General features: G+C 38.7%; 1 protein-coding gene across 1 annotated transcript in view; it reads right to left on the reverse strand.

The window, feature by feature from the left end:
- The window catches only part of CCNYL1 (cyclin Y like 1), a 108,480-nt gene that overhangs the window by 41,614 nt on the left and 43,708 nt on the right, over nucleotides 1-23,158 (reverse strand). The gene's annotated exons all lie outside the window — the stretch shown is intronic.

A 23,158-nucleotide genomic window follows, 5' to 3' on the forward strand; every position in this document is an offset into this window, starting at 1 on the left:
AAATGTTATCGTTGCTACTTTTCACTAGAAATTTCCATGGGAGTGTGCACTGTGAAGTGCTTTACATGCATAAACTAATACCCACAAAAATCCCATGATATAGTAACATGAAAGCCCCTCAGGGAACCTCTCCACGTGGAACCCGGCTGACCTCATTACAGAAGGATTTTCCCTTCTCCTGGGAAGTAGATGGAATGAACACACTGTTTGTTGTTGCCCGCTTTTGAAGCAAGGTATGGCAAGGTCTGTGTGCCCTTCCCCAGAAGTATCAGGGGAAGCGCCTGTAACATCTGCAAACTCTGCTTAGTGCTCTTTTGGGCAGAAATCATGCTTTGCTGGCATTTCATGTTTCTATAAAAGAATAGGGAGACATTGCCCCTCGGAGTCTTCAGTGAGGTAAGAAGGCTGTGACTAAGTAACAATTGTGAGTAGGTGTCTGTAGAGGAGAAAGAAATGAACAAGGTCAGAAAAACACACATTCCCTACCGGGATCCTTCCAGGGCCTTGAGTGAAGGCCAAACTATCACAGAGTGAGCCATACCAGTTCTGAGGCTCAGGATAATTTGGATAATTTATTATAATTAATTAATAATAAATAATGACTTGAATAATTGAAGGTTCCCGACCTTCAGGCTGTGGGCTGGAAGCAGCGCCCTGCTGAGCCATCATGGAGCCTGAGGCATAGACGAAATCAGTAATACTTACCCTGTCTGTATTAACATCATTGATATTTTGTTCATTACAGATTTTTACATACTTTGTATTTAAAAATATCCCATCAAATATTATTGATCTGGATTACTGAGTTTTTTGGTGTCCTCTTAAATTTGGCACTGTTAGCAAATGCCTTACTCATCTACCCCGAGTCCAGACCTTGTGCCCAGAAGCAACGTGAGGGGCATCTGGATGTTGCTTAGCCTTCCCTTGAGAGGGAAAAGGAGAGCCAAACCTTGGGGCTGCTCTCTCAGCCTTGGTGTCCTGAACGTGACAAATCAGAGATTGAAAGAATCAAATTCCAGTCGGTGCCAGAGATGAGAGCTGGCTCCAAGTCTGTGTGTACCATCATCGCCCCACTCTACAGATGAGAAACTGAGACTCAGATTTGCCCAAGATGACACATCTAGAAAGAGGCAAGTGAGGATTTGAACCCAGACTGCGCGGACTCCATAGGTTCTGTTCTCAGCTGCTGGACTCTGAGAAATTGTCTCCTTGCTGTGTTTCCCACCATTCCCCATTGAAAAAGATAAGTCATGTATTTTTTTCTCACTGTAACAACCAGTGAAAAGTTATGACAAAATACCTTCTAATAAATTTTAATAAATTTTATTGTCTTTTTTTACTCTTATGGAAGTGATATCCACTGAAGAGAGCTTAGAGAACGAGAGAATCAAAATAAATAAAAATGAGAGAAATCAAAATAAATCAAAATGCCACCCAAAGAACCACCTGCCAATAGCATTTTATTTCACATCTCTCCAAGATCTATTTTAATAAGTTATATGCTTATAATTTAAAAATGAAACTATGCTACACATGTAGTTTTTTTTTTAATGTGCTTTCTTAACAATATACTTTGAACATCTTTCTCTGTAATTGCTTTTTTGCAGAGTAATTTGTAATGGCTTCATAATATGTATTCATCCGCTCATGAATATTTATTGAGGGCCTGCTACTCTCCAGGTGGTGAACTAAGCACTGGAGATACATCAGTTAGCAAAACAGAGAATTTCGCCCTCTAGGGTGGACGTTTAAGTAAAGGGAGTCCTTCAAAAAATAAATGAATAAATGTGTGTCAGTTAATAGGGACACTATTTTGGTTGTGTCAAGGAATATTCTCTGATAAGAGGCTGTTGTGGGCCTAACTGTCCCCCCAACAATTCATATCTTAAAGTCCTCACCTCCAATACCTCAAAATGTGACCATATTTAGAGATAAGGTCTTTGCAGTGGTAATAAGCTAAAATGAGATCCTTAGGGTGATCCCTAATCCATATGGCTGGTGTCCATTTAAGAAGTTTAGACACAGACACACAGAGGGAAGACACAGGGAGAAGATGCCCATCTATAAGCGAAAGAGAGAGGCCTGGGACAGATCCTTCCCTTACGGCCCTCAGGAGAAACCAATCCTGCTGGCACCTTACTTTTGGATTTCCAGCCTCCAGAACTGTGAGAAAATTAATTTCTGTTGTTTAAGCCACCAAGTTTGTGCTACTTCATTGTGGCAGCCCTCCCCCCACGAATACAGGGACAGAAAAAGAGGTCTGAATGAAGCGAGAGGGTGCAAGCCCTGTGGAATCTGGGGAACAGTGAGTGCCAGGGCCCCAGGACAGAGCTTGGTTGTTTGCAATAGAGGAAAGAAAAGGGCCAGATGCCTGGAAGAGTGTCTGAAGGGAGGCTGGAAGGGGATGAGGTCTGAAGAGGAAGCAGGGTACCACTGGGTCCTTGGAAAGGACTTCAGATTGTATTCTGGGGGGAATAGGAGAACCATTGAGCCTGACATTTTAACAAAGGTCCTTGGCTCCTGTGTGGAGCCCAGACTAGAAGTATCAAAATGTTTGTAACCCTCTTATTAAGCAATTAATTATTTAGCAGTGCATCTTAAAAGTTTCGAGTGAGAAGCAGGGGAAGGGGCATCACGGACATTGGCCCCCAAGTCCTAAGCCCTCTTGGTATCCTAACCATTTGCTTGGCAATCCTACTGCCCAATCTGATAAATGGGAGAAACTGTCATTTTAAACAAGCCTCTGACTTTTCCATGAGTCCTTCTCTACAGGGTCATTCGGCAGGACCTCTCTTCTCCCAGCTTAAGGCCAGCTGGTGACTACCCCTTCCCCAACCTTATGTCTGTTCCCTTTCTCTGTGTCTTACACCCAAGTTCCCAATCTTCAGGCTCCCTCCACCCAATTCAAGCCTTCCTGGCTCACTGACGCCAACTACCTTCTGCCAAGATTCCATTTTACACTCCTCTCTTGCTCTCTCTCTCCCTCCTTCTCTCTTGCTCTCTCCCCTACTTCCTCATTCCTAACTTCCCCTGGGGAATGGGAAATGGAAGCCTTCTCTGATATCTGCAAATAACATTTCAGGAAAGTGAACAATCTCCAGTACTCAGGTATGGGAACAAAGTTAATGGCTACCTTGCCCAATTTGGAAACATGCCTTCCTATCAAGTCAGAGGTAATGGCTGCATGAGCAAAAACACAGCCCACTGTGGGACTGAACTTTGACCAGCGTGCTTCTCTAAGGAGGCTTTTGTTAGTTTTCAAACCCTGCTTGCGTTACCGAGGAATCCTCTCTGATGGAAAGAGCCTTCATTAGTAACTTCGTTTAAGAATGTACGTATTTATTTTTGCCTTCTACTCAGTCTTTCCATGTCCTCCACAGCCCCCTACCCAAGGCTTATTGGCTCTATCAGCGTTGACCTGTCATTCTTCTCTGGGCTGCATTTTGCTTATTATTCATTGAAAACAAAGGGGTCAAACTGGTTCTCTTTCTCAAAGAACAATGAACCCATAGAACTGGTAAAAACCAAATGGATGCCACGAGTAAGCGTGCCAGTTCAGCCTAGGCTCTTAGGCTGATCCACTCACTTGACCACAGGCAAGAGTTGACGTTAAAAAGTCAGGCAGTGGTACCTCTATAAGCTGGATACTCCCAAGTGCAAACGCCCAGGGCCTAAGAAGGGAAACACCAGGAGGGCCTCTTGCCTGGGTCCTCACTGTCACAAAGGCATCAATGCCACCAGGTTATACCTATAGTTACAGAGAAGCATTGCAGGTTTAAAGATAGCACTGTCCAACTTAATGCATTACTCATTATCTCATTACTGGGCTACATCTGTTGGGAACTATGAACCAACATTTTTAATAAATACTCTGATAACTCCCTTAAACACCTTGGGAATGGCATAATTATATTGAACTGAATGTGTATATGTGTGCATGTGTGAGTTGAATTGCTACTTCGTAGATATTGACATTTAAAATATACCACTAAATTTTCAATCTTGTTTTGAACATTTCTCTCTCTCTCTCTCTTTTTATTTGGCTTGGTTTGGTTTATTATGGAAGCGACTTATGCTTCTCTTGACCTCTGAAAGGCCCTCTGAAAACCTGAAACCAAGGCAAGGTGACAAAGTCTGGTCATTCAGTACGAAGGGCCTCCTCGTGTTACTTCTTTACTTAGAAAAATAACATGTTGTAGAAGACCCACAGCCACAAATGTTCTTCCCAGGCTAATGTTTTTGAATTCTTAGATTTTTAGTTTAATTTCACCATCAGGGAAGTTTCTACACTGAAATATCTAGGCAAGACCAAAAGAAGATCTCATGTAAATCCATATCTTCCAGGATGAGTGAGAATCAGATGTGCCTCTGGGATGAACCGAGTGAGGGAACTGATTTCCACCCTACATACAGTCATCTCAAAATTAGAAAAGAGGTGAGTAAAAAGTTACATATGGCTTATTTCATATCTTACCTGATTCTCACTCCTGTTTTCTTGGGCAAAATATCTAGTGTACTTTGTTAAGAATGTTTGCAAAACTATAATTTAATCTTTGTAACTGCCATTAACTAACCAGACATTAACATGCCTATATGTGCAGTACAGAAATGAAACATTTTAGCAACACTTACACTCCATAATAATACTGTCATCTTGAGTTTGAGGGATCATGACACTGTCTGTATGTAGTTTTAAATTCCCCAGTGATACCAAATATATTTGTGTCAACACACAGTGTTCCAAAATACCGGAGTTCAATTTAGCTGAATACCAGGGGACTGACTCAAATTACTTCGAGGGAAATAAATATATCTATAACTAATGCAAATGGCAAAACTTTGAAAACTCAGAAAATGTGTATAATAGGGTTGGAAAGCAGTAAGGCATTTCCAGAAAGGCTAATAAATTTTGTGTTTTCTTTAATTATGTTATTGTAACCCTTTTTCAATTCACATATTTTCTCAGACATATGTGAAAATAGTGTTTTTACCAACTCCTGATAGCATCTAATACATTACTAATAACATATCATTGTTAGAAATGTAAAAATCTGTCTTATACTACAGAACTATTCAATATAGTAAAAGACCAATAATCATAATACTAATAATCACCAAAGATTATCTAACTCTGATCAAGTCTTTAATATTAACTAGAAGCTTCACTAAGTACTTTTATGGATTGTTTTATAGAAACTTCCCAACAACCTCATGAGACAGATAAAATGATTTGCTAATTCCTATTCTCGTGAATGGCTAAGATTTTTCTCGAGAACTTACTGTGTGTGCCAGGCACCGTTCTCAGTACTGTACATGTTAGCTCATTCATTCTTCACAACTCCCTGCAGAGCAGGTACTCTCATTGTTCCCATTTTAGGGAGCAGGAAACAGGAACAGAATTGAAGTGACCTGCCCAAGGCCTCATAACTGTAACTCACATGGCCAGCACTCCTACCCTGGCAGGCTGGCTCCAAGTTCAGTCCCTCCCTTACTAAGCAGCTGCTCAGCACTAGCTGTTTTCTTTGAGCCTTTTGTGTGCCAGGCACTGTGTCAAATGATCTTCATGTGCTAATTATCCCTCCTTGAGGAGCTCATTGTTGTCCCATTTTTCAGATGAGGAAAGTAAGGCACAGGCCACTTGCTCAGGGTTCAAAACCTGGTCCTGTTTGATTTCCAAGCTCATATTCTTTCCACTCTGTTGCACAGGAAAAGTGGGTAGAGCTTTGAAAGGCGCACAGTGACTCTCAGGGAAAAGTGTCTGCACTGTGAGAAGCCAATCAATCAGACCCTGAAATCCCATCAACACATGAGACCCATAGGAAGGAATTAAGAATGAGATGGCACAGTCTCCATTTGTCTCCCTGCACCTTCCAGGGTGCTGGCCCCAGAAACAGAGAAAAGAAGCTGCCATTTCCAGAAATTAGTTCTAGAAGGTATCAGTCTGTCTTGGGGCAAACTTGGCTTTTTATGGCTTGCCCAGGCTGGAAGACACAGGATCAGAATCTATCGTCATGGGTCCTGATTCCACCCGTTTCTTAGATTTTTGAGTCGTTTATTTAGGCCAGTGGTTTGAAAAGGCTCAAGTCACAGGCGGGCAGTGGAAACACAGAGAAACTATTCTCGCAGAGTGAAAACCAGCTTGTAGTTTTTCCTGTTATTCATTTTGAGTTTCCTCTTCCTCACCATTGAACATTGTTTAAGGAGCTATTGAAGTACTAAATTGCATTAATTTCTATTTTCTTATATTTCTATTTTCTTTTTTTTTCTTTGTGGGGTATTCTTTTTTATTATTTATTTTTCAATTGTAGTTGACTTACAATATTACATTACTTTCAGGTGTACAACATAGTGATCAGACATTTACATGCCACACATTTCTATTTTCTTACTTTTTGACATACAATCAATCATAGCCTCAGCTTTTGACAGAATTTTGTGATGGCGCCAGCCCAGACTGGTACACTGTGCAGAAGACATTTCCCATGTAAAAAGGTGTTTCATTTTCCTGAACTGTGTATATGATTGTCACTATTTGTTGTTTCTTCAGAGATAAATGCCTTTATACAATAAACTATTGTCATTTCTTCTTTCTGAAGTCATCTTTCTATAATCTATCTATCTACTATGTATCTATCATCTACTATCTATCTACTATCTACTATCTATCTATCATCTATCATCTATCTATCGAGTCATCTATCAATCTATCATCTATCTTTCTTCATCTATCTATCTATCATCTATCTATTGGGTTGTAGGAAAAGTCATGACGTATCGTATTTTTTCTATGTTTTTCATTGCAAAAATGCGTCATGACTTTTCTGATAACCCAATATTAACTATCCACCTCTCATGTATCTATTCATCTATGTATCTATCTATCTATCCATCCATCTGTCTATCTGTCTGTCATCACGAATTGACTTACAGTGCTTGAGTCCTCAGCCAGGGCTCACTGTTACAGTCATCCCCAGGATTACTCAGTGCACACACACACACAACCACAAGCAGTGCCCTTGCAGTTAGAGCTCTCTGCTAGAACCGAGTACTGGAGCTGAGAATTTAATAACAAGAATTTGCTGTCCTTTGATTCCCTCTGCCCCAGATTTACCTACAACCCTTTACCTTATTTCCAGATTTTTGCATTATGACCTTTAAACTCTTTTCTCTGCTGCTGCAGAACCTGAACAGACAAGCAACACAGCACATCTAAGTATGTGCACATAGCAGAAAATCAGCTGTTGGCCTACTTGAAATAGGTTCAGTTTAATTTTGCTTTCTTGAAATTTAAGTTTTCTGGGAAATGGTTGCTGTGGGGTAAATTTGGTTCATTTGGTTCAGGGTTAGTGTTGCTTCTCTTAGTTGAAATATATGTAAGAGCTGGAGTTTGTAAATGTGGCTCTCATAGGGAGGTTTTGGCTGAACAGACATTTTGGTAAGCTAACATAGCTGTCAATTGTCAGTTGTCATCAAATTTTAGAATTATAAGAGAAGAAAGCCTGGGAAGGAAGTAATCTGATTGGCCTTATTGGTTTCCTGCAGACATATTCTAAAGATCAAATAAAACAAACCAACACTTCATCACCTTTGCATCTAACTGGTAAACTTGTTTTACAAATTTTTTAAGTGCCCAGCAAATGTTCTAAGATTGTCTTCTACCACTGATTTGCACCCCCTGCCTGGCAAACCTCCACCTGCTCTTCTAATTGATTGGAATTTTCTTTTTGCTGGCTTAGATGCTATGAGCCAAACACAGAAGGTAGCTGAGTTCCCTCATTTCTATGCCTCCTCTTTTCTACACACACACACACACACACACACACACACACGCCCCAAATTTTCTACAGTGCATATAAATGGTTTTGACAACCAAAGGGAAAAAACACACAATAATAAGTTTATAGGGAAAAGTTGCCTGGAACATAGTAGATACTCAACAACTTTTGTTGAATTGAAATAAAATACATTTGAAAACCGGAATTGAATAAGATCAAGTTTTGTCCCTTGATTTTCAAAATCACAGATATAGCCTAAGTACATAATCAACCCCATAAAGAAGATTTATGCACAGATATTTATTGCAGAGTTATAATAATGAAAAATTGAAGCAATCTAAATATGTAATATGAAATAAATGGTATATTCATGAGGAATTATTATGCAACCACTTAAAGTTTATTTATAACAACTTTTAAGGTTATGGGAAAATTCTTATGACATACTGTGAAATTCATAAAATAAAGGGTACATTGAATTTTATTTCAGTGTAAGTTCAGATCCAGAAGACACACTGCACAGCAAGAACTGGAAGGGAATACATTAAAATGTTAATAGTGTTTCAGGGTAAATGAGACTAATGATTTTTTTCTGCTTCTTTCCCATATTTCAGAATTTGTCTCAAATAATAAAGACGCATTATTTTCATAATTAAAAAATTTTTTTTAACTAGAAAAACATTTCTATGGAAAGATTTATTCATATAGCCATTCAAAAATCAAGGCAAAGTTTGTGCATTTATGATCTAAACTTAACCCATCAGGTGGCTTTAAATATAATTTTATGAGAGTCACATAACTCAGTTTCCATAATCTCTGTAGGTAATTTATTCCAAAGTATAGGTGTCATCTGAAAACACCCTCAAAACCAAACCATTCCCAAATTAATTTTAAAAAGTAAGCACCATGCTTCATAATAACAAGCAGAAAAACTAGATTTACTTTCTGCATCTTTTCCAAGATTTCTGTATGATTAATTCCAAAGTGCAGTCTCACCCAAATGAGACATAATTTGTAAAGGACATGCTATGGTTGCCTAGTTACCATAAGAGCAAAATGAATTGGGCTTCTTCCTTGCCCTGAACCTATGCAAAGAGCCCAATAAGGAAAAACAAGACCTACCTTAACAGGGCTTCCCTCATCTTGTGCCTCTTCTCCTCTTTAGTGGCCATTCTAGCTCCTGAGATCTCTGGCATTTGCACCCACATTCTACTTATTGATGGTGAAAAATTCAAGGTGGAGAGGGGCTGAATACAGATAGATAAGCACTACCCAGGGGCAATCAGTAGGTTCTGATTTTCATCTACATCGCTAAAATGAGCTTTTCTCAATTATATGACACCTCAATGGAGAGTAATGGTAGGAATTCTCTTTTTAAAAACAAAACAAAACAAAACAAAATTTGTTTCTTGTTGTGTAGGACATCACCAAGATTTTTGTAAGCTCTTTTTGTCACCTGTCTCTTCATTGGCTTTAAGAGAGTTCTCTAAGGAAAGGAGGGGGAAGTTATTACTTATTTCACAGCAGAAGCTGCCCAGTGCTAAAAGCCCTCAGCTGCCCACTAAGCAAAACTAGGATGTCCACACACTAGCACTGGTCTGAAACCTTCCTTGATTCAAGTTCCCCTTTTCCAGCCATGATCTTGACCCAGCGGTTCTCTCTAAATTCTCCTTCTCTTAGCTCAATAGTTGGGTCTCACCCTCTCATTCCAATTTCTTTGTGTCTCTGTTCTACTGATGCTGAGATTCCTTATCCCCATAATTCTTGCCCGCTTTTCCTGAAATGAGTCTACATGGGCTCTCACATGAGTCAACTGCACATTTATCATTTTGGTTTGTATTGACTGTTGGCCGCCATTTTCTAAGTCATAACAGATGAACCAGTGTGATTCATGCAAGACTGGTAGGAATGACTGTGACAAATCTTTGGAAAGACAAATATCACTTGGTACCTCACTTGTGATGGACAAATATTCTAACATATGAAAGGCATCTGAATTTATTAGGTTGGCATAGCTATAATGTACCTACTGATACATGGGGTTTTTCTCACAGTCTGATAACAGCTTTATTGCATGTTAGCCCTTGTTATTTATTGCTTCCTATGTATGACTATGAAAACTGAAAAGAGCATGTCATGCTTTGACTGGCTGACTTGGATTTGTGGTTTATTTGATCAGAAATGTGCCCTCTAACCATGGCACTTCAATTTAGGGCCATAGTTGGTTTGAGAGTAAATTGAAAAACATAATTAGAGAGCACTTAGAAAATTAAGCTGCTTCTCTAAATTAGAATTTCTAACTTAGTTATTATTTTAGACCAAAACTCTGCTTGATGTTTGATTTTTGCCCTGTAACTTTGTCAAAGTTATACAGAAAAGTCAAAGGACTAATAGATCATTAAAAGGCCACAAAGTGTCTTCCTATAGCTTCAGCCTAAAGAAAAGGATCTGTTCAGGGTCACACTTCTGTGTGTGAGGAGCAGGAAACAGCAAAGAGACAGCAGGGAAGGGACCACGAGTGAGCAACAAGTCTACGGTACAAAGATGAAAAAACCTGTGGTGCCTACAGACAGTGGACAGAGAAGAGAGACCTGGTCCTCAGCTCTGCCCCATGTCTGGGCACACAAACAATGGTGCAGCATCAGTCCAAAGGGGACATAGGAAATACAGATCTCCAAGGGGATGACACTGAGAGGTGGCTGGAATATAATGTTGGTGGGGATGGTCTGGGATAGACTCAAGAGGAAAGCAACTGAACTGGGCAGAAAAAATGACAATGAGTGGGATTATTGATCTATTTGTAGTACTTAGCAGATATAATAGACCTGTTTTAAATCCTCCATCTCACCTTTTTTTTCAATCAAAGGTTTGGTTGAGGCAAGACAGTGACTGTTTGAGAAAAGGTGGGAGGTGTAGAGTTTCGCGCTTATGGGTTCTTATTCAGAAAGCTCATAAAAATCCTGAGTAATCAGTATAGAGAGATGAGAGGTGTTAACAAAGACAGAAGCAAAAATAACAGATGAGAAGCTCAAAACAGAAGACACTAAATACCCTTCAAGTGGTATTTCTCCTAACATTTGAAGCTTTTTAAATCTCAGTATTCCGAGGCAATCCTCAAACAACTTATTTTCCATTTAATGACTGACAAAGGGCTATGAATTCCTCATATAGGTCAAGTTATGGTTAATTTTATGTGTCAACTTGACTGGGCTAAGGGATGCCCAGGTAACTGGTAAAACATTATTTCTGCATGTGTCTGTGAGGGCGTCTTGGCAGGAGATTAGCATTTGATTCAGTAGACTGAGTAAAGAAGGTCTACCTTCATCAAAGTGGGTGGGCATCATCCAATCCATTGAGGGTCTGAATGAAACAAAAAGAAGACAGAAGGGCAAATTTCTGGTTCTCTTCTTGAGCTGGGATGTCCACTTCTCCTGCCCTTAGGCATTGAAGCTCCTGGCTCTTGGGTCTTGGGACTTACACCAGGCCTCCTCCATCCCTGACTCCCTGCCTGGTTCCCAGGCCTTTAGACGCAGACTGAATTACACCACCAGCTTTCCTTGCTCTCCAGCTTGCAGATGGCAGACTGTGAGGCTCCTTGGCCTCCATACTGTAAGTTCCTACAGTAAATCTCCTCATATCTATATATCTATTTATATCCCATTGGTTCTGTTTCTATGGAGAACCCTGACTAATACAGGCCATTTCTGCACTTAAAAACCACTATTATATGGAGAATATAAACCATACTTACAAGTATAATCAGGCTGCTTCGACTTCTTCCCTTTCCTCTTTCTCTTCCTCTTCCATTCCCTTTCCTTCCTTTCTCTTCTCTTCCTAAACAATTCAGTCCGAAAGCCATTAGGTGGGGCAAAGCAAGGCACACGTCTATGGTAGTAGGGGGTGGAGTGGGAAGCCATGATAGCCCAGTGTGGGGCACCAGTGTCTGGGCAGAGGGAAAAGGGTGCATGACAGAGAGGCAGTCGATGTGAATGTCAGAGTCCCAGCGAAGGGTAGAAGCCATCTCATGAGAAGGGGCCTGGTGTAGTGGGGTGGAGGGCCTAGCCTAAGTAGGGTGAAGAGGTGGGGATGCCAGATTCAGTCAAAATTTAAAAAAAAGAAAAAAGCTAACAAAATAAAATGACATGCAGTTTTACATTTGAGTTTCAGATAAACAATGAGTAATTTCTTTAGCACAAATATGTCTCAAATCTTGCATGGATTATTTGTAGTTTATCTGAAATACAAATTTCATTGGACAGCCTGTATTATATCTTTCTGGCAACAGTATGAGGAGAGCATCCACACAGATGGCGGCCTGGTGTGTGGGTGTTGGGATTTCAAGTGGGGTGAGGAGGGCATCCATGTGGTAAGTGACCCAAAATGGGTAATCAGAGAAAAGAGGGCGCTGGCACAGGAGGTGGGATAGTTGCGGAGGTGTGAGGTTCCTAGGGCTGCTGTAACAAATTACCACAGCAGGGTGGTATAAAACCACAGAACTCTATTCTCTGAGATGTAACGGGCAGAAGTCTGACATCAAGGTGTCTGCAGGGCAGTGCTGCCTGCAAAGGCTCTAGGGGAGAATCCTTCCTTGCCTCTTTCCTCCAACTTCAGGCATTCCGTGGCTTGTGGATGCAGAATTCCAATCTCTGCCTCTGCCTTTATGTGGCCTTCCCCTCTTCTTCCTGTGTGTCTCTTCCCTGTGTGCATGTATTTTATAAGGACACCTGCCACTGGATTTAGGGCCCATCCAGATAATCCAAGATGATCTCATCTTGAGAGCTTTAACTTATTTACATCTGCAAAGCCCCTTTTTCCAAATAAGGTCACACTTACAGGTTCCAGTGGTTAGGACTTGAACATATGTTTTTTTGGGCCCACCATTAAACCTACTACAGTTACATATAGGGAACTGATCAAAGAAGCAAATATTTTAAAGATAATGGAAGCCTGATTTCTCCTATTGGATTGGAGCATTGGGTTGGAATTAGGTATCAGGGTGAATTCACGATTTTCAATATATATACGTAAGTACAGAAATATTTCTAGATGTTAATGTCTGTGTGTGTGTGTGTGTGTGTGTGTGTGTGTGTGTGTGTGTGTGTGCTGTCTACTGGCCAGCAGCATCCCAATAGCAGTGAATACATCTTGGCTTCTAAATAACCATTTACCACTAAGGAGAATCAGGTTTCCTTGGAGAAATGCTTGGTTCCAGGACTGATACAAGGAAAGAACAAGGTAAGTGTAAAATATTTTGCTGTACCATAAAACAAAGAGATGTTCTAAGACTAAAAGGGACAGGTAAAAAGGACAAAGAAGCCAGTATGAATTGGCTCCCAGCTACCAAATTGGAGACAATATGAGCATTAACATAATTGCCCTACCTCTGGACAAACACCCTTTCTCAAATCAGAATCCACCTTGGAGGTGAAGAGGAAAGAGTAAAACCACTGATGAGGCTGCGGTATCATCCTTGTGACAGCCGTTGTTTTCAGACAATCAGAATTGACTGAGCAGCTACTGTGTCTGAGGCTCCATCAGTGGGGCTGTGAGGATTCACTCCTCAGTCGCTATTATTCCTTGAGAAGCAAGTCCCCACCCTGCTCATGCATCTTGATTGTCTCCCCAGTAGCCCGAGGCAGCCTGGCCGCAGGGAAGGACCAGCAGTTTGGGGTCAGGTAGGACTGAGTGGCACTCTGCTTTTGTAGTTTACTATGTGTGAGATCCTGGTTAATTTCATAACCTCTCTAAGCCTCACCTTCTTCCTGGTAAATGGTTGTTAAGAGTAGCTCCAGCTTTGTAAGGATGTTGTGAATATTTTTTAAAGGATAAATGTGAAGTGCTTTACATTATTAATCCTTTAATGTTACTTCTCTTTTGCATTGGTTTCCTGTTGCTGCTATGACAAATTACCACAAACTTAGTGGCCTAAACAATACAACTTCGTTATTGTACAATTCTGAAGATTGGAAGTCTAATGTGGGTCTCACTGGGCTAAAATCGAGGGGTTGGCATAGCTACCTTCCTTCTGGAGGCTTCTGGGAGAATCTATTTACTTGACTTTCCAGCTTCTAAAGGCCACCTGCAGTCCTTGGCTGGTGACCCTCTCCCTCCCGTCTCTCCAAGCTCTGCTTATTTGGTCACATCCCCTTCTCTGACCCCCTTTCTTTCCTATGCTGTATAAGGACCCTTGTGATTCCATTGTCCCCATCCAGATAATCCAGGATAACCTCCCCATCTCCAGATCTTTAATTTACTCACACCTGCAAAGTCTTAGAATTGACATCTAAGGTGACATATTCATTGATTCTGGGGATTACAGCATGGATATCTTGGGGGTGGGAGGGCATTATTCTGGCTATCACACTTGCCCTTTTCACATTTCTTAACGCCCAGGGGTTCCCCAACCTGGGTGAAACCTCCCTTTCCTGTTTTCATTCTCTCAGGGCTCCTGAACTCATGCCTCCACACTTCCAGCCATCACTGTTTTCTTCTCGTCCAGTCCAAATCCCACCCTTTCCACAAGTCCCAGTCAAATTGAGTCCTTTGGTAAAGCCTTCGCAGGCCATCCGACCCACAAACATAGCTCCCTAACTGCCAATGCATGTAGTACCTGCTTCATTCATTTGGCAAACACTCTGCTTTCCAGTCATATATTTGTGGCACTTAGGTATATGCTGAATGAACGAATGAATCTCCACCACCAGGTCATAAACGAATTAAAAGCTAGGTCTTTCTTTCTTTCTTTTTCTTTTTTTTTTCCAGCTTTATTGAGATATAATTGACATATAACATTGTGTGTTTCAGGTGTACAATGTGATGCTAAGGTATATATTGCAAAATGGTTACCACAATAAAGTTAGTTAACACCTTCACCACCTCACATAATTTACCATTTTTGTGTGTCTGGTGAGAACATTTAAGATCTACTTTCTCAGCAACTGTCAAGTATACAATACAGTATCGTTACCTATAATCACCATACCATACATTAGATCCCCAGAACTCATTCATCTTATAATTAAAGTTTGTACCCTTTGACCAACATCTCCCTGTACCCTCCTGACCCTCAACTCTCCGCCCCCACACTCTGGCCACCACCAATCTAGTGTAAGAGCTGTGTCTTATGACACTTTCTAACCCAGTACTGCAGAGTACTTAAGGGAAGTTATATGACAATGATGAAAAGATGAAGAACGTCCAGGAGCCCCAGAGAGGAAGAGTTCCCAGAGTCCCCTCTGTTTCCTTAGTTTAGAGCAACACCAGCTTACTTCCTGTAAAAACACACCTAGGGCAAGGGGTCTTTCTCCTCTTTGGGCTGGTATCAGTGACAACTTTTAGGAAGGACCCTTCTTGCCCAGCCTCTCATGCTGTCTTGATGTGATACCCATGTGTATGTATGGCCAAGAGAAGCTCTTACGGGAACAATTATCGTACCTCTGAGGAGTGCTCTGGGGGCACCGTGGCCGGTGGAGGGTGGGGTAGAAATGAGAGTGAGAAGATTCCTGAAACCTTCTCACACTACCTCAGGATGACATTCTTCAAAATGTGTAGCCTTACTTAGCTTGCACATTGCTAGGATATTATTTACTGGCCAACTTAGTCTCTCTCTCTCTCTCTCTCTCTTCCTTGGAGAGGGGGCTTAATGATCCTACTTCTGTTATTCTGTTTTACCCCCAAAGATGGGTATCACTATTTCAAGTGTAATTTGGTCTTTTTAGTTAATGACAATCACTTTCTGTCACTAAATGTTTTTACTTTTTTATTGCTATTTTGAAAAAAAAATATTTAAAAGAATTTTCTCCTCATCAGCTAATAGCATTTATTAGGCAGTTCTTCCCAGTCAAGGAAAAGAGATAAGGAAACTTTCGGCCTTACAATTCTAACTACCAGCCTAACATTCATATTTACATACATATCACAAAATGTTATTTGTTGTCTCACATTTTTGACAGATGAGTTTTTTTTATGTAATTCAGCAAACATTTAATATAGGAACACTTTGCTGGGATTTTATGAAATAAGTAAACAAATAGAAAACAGTCCTGGCCATCCAGAGGAGATAGGACATGAATACAGATAACTGCACATGAACTATTTCAGACATCTCTTCTTATTCACCACTGGCGACAGATTTGGCCTTAGACCAAGAAAAATTAAACCAAAGATTTACAAAAAAAGTTCTTTTAACTTACTGGGCAAACAACCAAAACTATAGATGTCTCAGGTTTCAAATAACATTGCAAAGAATCTTTACTGATTGTAAATTTACTCTTCTAGCAATATAAAACATCTTCTGTGTTTTTTAGTTACATTGCTGTTCCTGTGACTGTGTTTTACAGTTTGGGCATTGATGTGGAGTTTTGCTTGTGTTCAATTGTAGAAGATGAATGTGTAACCTTTCCCCCTCCCTTTGGGAAAAAAAAATCAGGAAGGAACTCAAATACAAGCCTTTTCCTCCCATTTTATATTCAAACATGTCTTACAGGAAATGAACAAATAGTGATTCTCAAATATAACATTGTGCTTCTATGTACTGCAGTACAAAAAAAGAAATTCTTTACAGGAATTTCATGTGTTCCGGAAGTTGAGATTTTTAAGGACAAATGTGGGGCTTGGATTTTCACTTCCTGCAGAATATAAATGTCAAATTCTTTAGCCTAACATTCAAGATCTCCAAAAGCTCATCTCACCTCGCTTCCAGCCTTATCTGTGTCAATCTTTACTTCACGTACCCAGTAATGTTCCATGACCCATGTTGAATATTTTTATTTCTATACTTCATTCCCCCCCCGCCCCCAAATGCCCTTCTATCTTCCCTGCCCCCTCATCTCTCAATTCCACTGTCAACAGCTCCTCAAGGCACATCTTTTCAAAAAAGGCATCTATAAAACAGCCTGCTCACCATTCTCCAAGTTGGAATTTCCCCTTCTTACTTGGGTTTTCATAATTTCCTATAACTAAGGGTTACTGCTTTTGTCATCAGGAATAAAAACTGAAAAATACGTAATAGCATATCAAGTAAAACTTGAACATAGTTTTTTGAAAAGGGCAAGAAATTCCTTTAGGACCAGAGGTACATTCATGCCTTGAAATGCTTTCACTAATAAGAAAAAAATATGTAACTTCCAGCCAACGTAGAAAGCAGTAACAAGATAGAACTGGGCTATGGAATACAAATAATTATTCTTTTTAAATACTGGAAAAGAGAAAGAAAGCATGAAAAAGCTAGAATTACCTTTAAAATGAATGTGAACTATAAGAAGAAAATAAAAAACATATTAATAGGAAATTTAAAAAATGCATGCCATACTCCTATAAATTTTCCTTGAATGAATATAGAGTTCAATGCAAATACTAATACAAATTCTGATGTGACTTTATTAAATTTGAAAAATGAAATAAAGTTTATTGAGAAAAATTAAATAGGTTAGAATTAAAATTAAAACACATTTTGAAAAAAAGAATATAAGTAAGTCATGGGGATATAATGTATAGCATAAGGAATGTAGTCAATAATATATTCATAACTTTGTATGGTGACAGATGGTAACTAGGCTTATCGTGGTGATCATTTCATAATGCATAAAAACATTGTCACTATGTAGTACACCTGCAACTATAATAATATTGCACATCAACTATAATTCAATATTTTTAAAAGATATAAAAAAAGAATAATGCAATGGAACTAGTTCTATCTGATATTAAAACATATAAAAGCTGCAATAATTAAAACGGAATGCTACTGGAAGATGACTAGATAAATTAATAAAACAAAAGAGATAGCTCAGAAATAAATCCATTATATGTAATACTTTAGGACATGATATTGAGAAAAGAAAACATTGCAATAAATGGTGCTGAGAAAATTTTATCTCTTTACGCTCTTTTAATTTTAACTCATCTCATGCTTTATAATAAAATGTTTTCTAAGTAGAATTTAAAAACTAAAGATGAAAATAAAATAGTAAGATCTTCAGACAAAGTAGAAAAAGTAAATATCCAATACCTGGAAGAGAGAGTTCCTCAAAGTTAGAAGTATGAAAAGAAATCAGAAGAAGAATGAAGTAATACTTGATCACGTAAGTCTCACACTTTTGCATATTAAATAGAAGCAGAAGTACACAACAGCTGCCTGGTCAAGTGGTGCAGCAGCTTCAGCTTTAATAGAATGTCCCCTCCCACCTTCAGTCCCCATACCCATTCCGAACACAAAGCAATAATAAATAGGATATAAAAAGGGGACATCAACATGACTTAATTGGGTTTAAAAAGCATAAATATAAATACCAATGTGGAACAGAAAGCAACAAAAACTACCACAATGAAGAGAGCAGAGTACAGCTGTATACCTCCTGGGCTTCCATTCCCATGTCCAGGGCATCAGCTCCCATAGGTCAGCGAAGACTAACTAACAGTGAACAGCCTCATACAGAGAACTCTGAGGATGGAGGCTAGGACTGGAGCTCACTAGTCATGAGACTGAAGAAGAACTTGGCTCACCCATTGCTAGAGCCATGGGCTCAGGGAAGCTGCAGATGTTAGGAAGTAGGAAATCAAACATACACCCTGATGCAGGGAAAGACTCTGTGATATCTACAGTATCAAAGAAAGTTAGGAATTCCAATATACTACTGTGTACCCAGTTTTGACCTGGGAGCCCCAGGGTGCTACGTAGCCAAAGCAATATTGTCAGATAGGAAGGAATGAGCATGGAGGGGAAGGGAAAGAGAGGAAATAAAAGATAAAAACGTTTCTACTAAAAATGAGCCTCCTGCAAAATAAAATTCCAACACCACCGTTAAAATATCTAACTTAAGAAAGACTATGAACCCCACTTCCCCAGCTGGAACATGAGTTCATTCTATATAAAATTAATTTTATGGAACTGTTTGATAAAAAACTGAAAATAAATGTGCTGAGGATGCTCAAAGCGGTAAATGAAGATAACCTTTTCATTAAAAAAAGAAAGTATGACGCAAAAAAATCAATAATGAAACAAACAGGTGGATATGAAAGAGAAAAAATAGAAATAAAAACTGTACACATTAAAATAGAGAAATCAATCAAATGAATGAACTTTAAGCTGGGAATATTCAAAGAGAGGATTATTGAATTGGAAGAAAGAAACTCACCCAGTTCATGGTAAAAAAAAAAAAAAAGAAGAAGAAGAAGAAAGAAAGATATTAGAGAACAATTAAGGGGCATTGAGGTTAGATTGTGAGGGTTACAGAAGAAGAAAATGAAGGGAAAGATTTGAGTCCTCATATCGAAAGTATATTGTACATACCAAAAGGATAAAAAAGTTAAATCATTACAGGTTGAGTTCAAAACTTCAAGAATAATAATAATAATAATAATAATAATAATAATAATAAAATCTTAAAGGTATTTTAGAGAAAAGACAGGTTATGTGCAATTAGGCAACTGCCTTCCCATGACATATTAGAGGTCACAAAGAATCCAGTAAAATAAAGGAAAATATACACGTGCACTGCTAAACTCGAGCAATGTGGATGCAAAATGAAAACATTTTCAAACAACAAAGCATAAGACCAAGAGTTGAGCCACCTACAGACTGGGACTAATAACTCACCTACTGTGGCGCTAGTGTGAACAAAGTGGAGATCCAGGACACACACAACAGTATGAATATACTTACTACTACTGAACTGTGTACTTAAAAATGCTAAGACGGTAAATTTTATGTTACGTGTTTCTTACCGCAATGAAAAAAAAAATACCATGTTCAGCCTCCAAGCAATTCCACCTTAATTTCTCTGTGGGGCAGGCAAAGTACAGGGAGGATAAACAAGTGGGTATTTCTGAACATTTCCCAGGTGATTTGTAATGTGCAGTTAAGGTGAAAACCACCAAATTATGCTTAAATTAAAGCCATATGAAATATGAAAGAAAATAAAAGAGTTGGAAAGTGAGTGTTTGAAAAGAGAGATAGATATAAGACAAATGTAAAAACAGAGGCAATACTAAAACAAACAAACAAAAAAGCCAGTGTAGTAGCTATTCTTTAGACAAAATAGAATGTGAAGCAAAAAACTTGGATACAAGGGATGTTACATAGTAATCATGAAAAAAATCATGTACAGTCATGAATTTGTATGTACCCAGCAACATATTGGGTTGTCGGAAAAGTTATGATGCATTTTTTGCAACAAAAATCATAGAAAAAATACGTCACGACTTTTCTGACAAACCGATAGTTACAAACTATATAAAGTTACAAAATACATAAAGCAAAAAATACATATATGAAGCAAAAACGGATTGACAAAGAAATACTTACAATTCCAAAATCATGGTGGGAAATATTTAACAACTTTATCAGAAACTATTAGACCAAGAAGACAAAAACCTTTAGGAAGGATATTGAATATTTAGAAAATAAAACTAACAAGTTTGGTTCAGCAGAGATATAGAGAATCCTGCAAGTAGTAAATGGAGAATGTTTCTTCTTTTCACAAAGACACAAGACATTTATAAAAACTGACAACATGTAAGGTCACAACTAAGTCTCAACAAATATAAAACAAAATCAATATCATACAGCTTATATCTTTTTTTGTAATTTGTAGTTTTTCTTTTTTGAAATATTTCTGAAATTATGGCAAAATATTATCTAATAAAGCTGGATTTTGGTTCATGAGGGTTTCCTATATATTAACCTCTAAAGGTTTCTTTATGTTTGCAATATATGAATAAATATTTTTTAGAATTCAAACCACGAGGAAAATATGTTTCCAACAAATATAACAGCAGATTAATATCACTTTTTTAAAAGAGTGCATAAAAAGATAAGAAAACACTAAAATGTTAATATGCAAGTACATAGAAGTCATTGAATAACATTCAATGTGAAGAAAAAACAATTATTTAACAAATGGAATAAAATTCATTCTGAATTGAGTCAAAGAAATATAAATTAAAATTGTGAAATGCCATGCTAATCATTTTAAGATCTAAAAAACTGATGATACCCACTGTTGGTAAGCAGGTGACATCACATTTCCTCCCATACATTTGAGGTGGCAGTCTAAATTGGTTAAGACATTTTGGAAAACAATTTAATAATATCCATCAAGAGCCATAACATTTTCCATGTTTTTTGACTCAGTAATTCTGATTCTGAGGATCTGGCATAAAGACATGATCCTAAATATATGAAAAACTTTATGTACAGTGATGTGCGTAGCATGTTATTTATAAAAATTGGAAGCAAAAATATAAGTATTAGGGAAATAATTCCACAAATTATGATATATCCACTTGAAATATTTTGTAGCAATTACAATTTTATTTATAAAAGATAGGTAATAACAGGGGGGAAATGCTGAGTAGAGCTTGTCAAGTGAAAAGACAAAACATTCAAAATAACTCACTGTGATTATTAATCTTTTTAAGAAAAAAAAAGCTTGACAGAAACGTCAAAATGTTAAACCTGATTATTTTTTAGATAACGGGACCATATGAATAGGTGATTTTTTCCTATTATTCTTATTTTCCAGTTTTTCTTTGTGTTTATATTACTTTAATAATAACCTTTACACAAGCTGCTTTAATGTTCCTGCATCTTTCCTAGGTGATGACTGATTGGCAGGTTGTTAAATGTGATATAAACCGTGGACTTTCTCCTCTTTGGGGCCAGGGAGGTACCCACTAGAACCTCAAGGTAAACGAAGCCTCCCTCTGGTCCCACTTTGTTCTCATGTCAGGAGACCAGGTGGGGGCCCTGGCTTGCAGGGGAAAAGCAGCTCCTCAACTGGCTGCATGTGGACAGCTGGTGCCTCAATCCTCAATCCTTGCAAACCACAGACACTCCTTCCTTCTGAACTGGAGTGGGAGAGGGGAGACATTTGCAAACACACTCATGTAGGAGACAGGGCATCTTTAAACTCATATTATGCTGTTGTAGTTGAAAATAGCTACAGCCTCCCTGGGATGAAACGTGAAAGCTGAAAAGTTCCAATAATATAGGACAAAGCAGCAAGTCAAAGGATCCTAAAAGGATTTTAATTACTGGAAGAGCATAGAATTCCTTCAAACAGACTCCCTTTCTAAAAAGGCAGCAATTCTAGCTCAGAGGTTGGGGGGAGGGGGTGGGTGGAGAAGAGGGGTTAAATTTAATACTGATTGAGGCCACACAGAAAAGTAAGATTGCAAAAAAGAGCTAAGTAATTTAAATAAGAATTTTTCTTAAAAAGCATCTATTCCTTTAGATAAAAAACATTTCCAAAATATTTTGGCCTACGCTTATTTGCTCGTTTTACAAACACATTCATAGACATTTTTTCCCAAGGTTCCCCCTAAAGAGAGAGAGCATCTCCCATTCAAGAAGAAATATTTTGTAAGCATTTGAATGAGAGCAGGCCTCCAACTCAAACATTTGTTCTGTCTTAGTGACTGAAATAGGTGCGTGTTCTACAAAGGCAGATTTGAGCCTCCTAACCAAACAGCGCACATTTCGATTGTTAAAATGTTTGCTGATGTAGCAACAGTCAGAACATATCCACTTGCTGAATCCATCTTTCCTCCCCTCCCTCTCTTCCTTCTTTCTTCCTTGAGTGACAAATTCAGATGCCCACAGGGGCAGGCAGGTGATGTATATGAAAGGAGGTGGTGGACGTATGCGTAGGGGGTGTTGCAGCCACAGTGAGCTGAAGAGCACAGATTCCATCTGAAGTGGGAAGTCACTGGTCAGCAAGGGCCAGTCACTGCCTCACAGGAATGCAGGCCCAGTGCCAAGATACCACCCTGGTTTTCAAATGAGCCAGAATTCTAGATATTCCTATGAAACCTCGGGTTTTAAATGGCTGCAATGTATTAAAATATTTGTTTAAACTGGGCAGGCCAACAGTAAGCGGGCAGTTTGTAGTCTCTGAATTAATCTGTTTAAGCTTAACTATCTCCTCTAGGTCATAGGACTATTATACAGATTAATACGTTTTAAAAATAACAAAAGTTATACTCATTGAGCCCTTACTTTGTGCTAGACAATGTTTGAAGTGCTTTACATATTCATTCATTTTTTTTCTTCACATCAACCCTGTGATAAAGTACCTTATAATTCCATTTCATAGTTAAGGAATTGAGGCACAGAAAAGACCAGATGAGATGATGCACATTAGCATATTGGAGACCCCATACTGTGAAATGGGGATATAAGACAGTGCTACAATTATAAACGGGCAGAAGGCGGAAACATTCTGAAGAGCTGTGAATCTAGATGTGTCCTAGTTATCGACTGCTGCCTAACAAACCACTTCAAAGCTCAGTGAATTAAAACAATAATTTATTGGTATCTCTTGTGGTTTTAGGGGTTGATGGGTTCATCTGAGAAGTTCTTATTGGGGTCCCTCAGGCAAGTG

The sequence above is a fragment of the Hipposideros armiger genome, unplaced genomic scaffold (genome assembly GCF_001890085.2).
Source record: "Hipposideros armiger isolate ML-2016 unplaced genomic scaffold, ASM189008v1 scaffold_190, whole genome shotgun sequence".
NCBI lineage: Eukaryota > Metazoa > Chordata > Mammalia > Chiroptera > Hipposideridae > Hipposideros > Hipposideros armiger.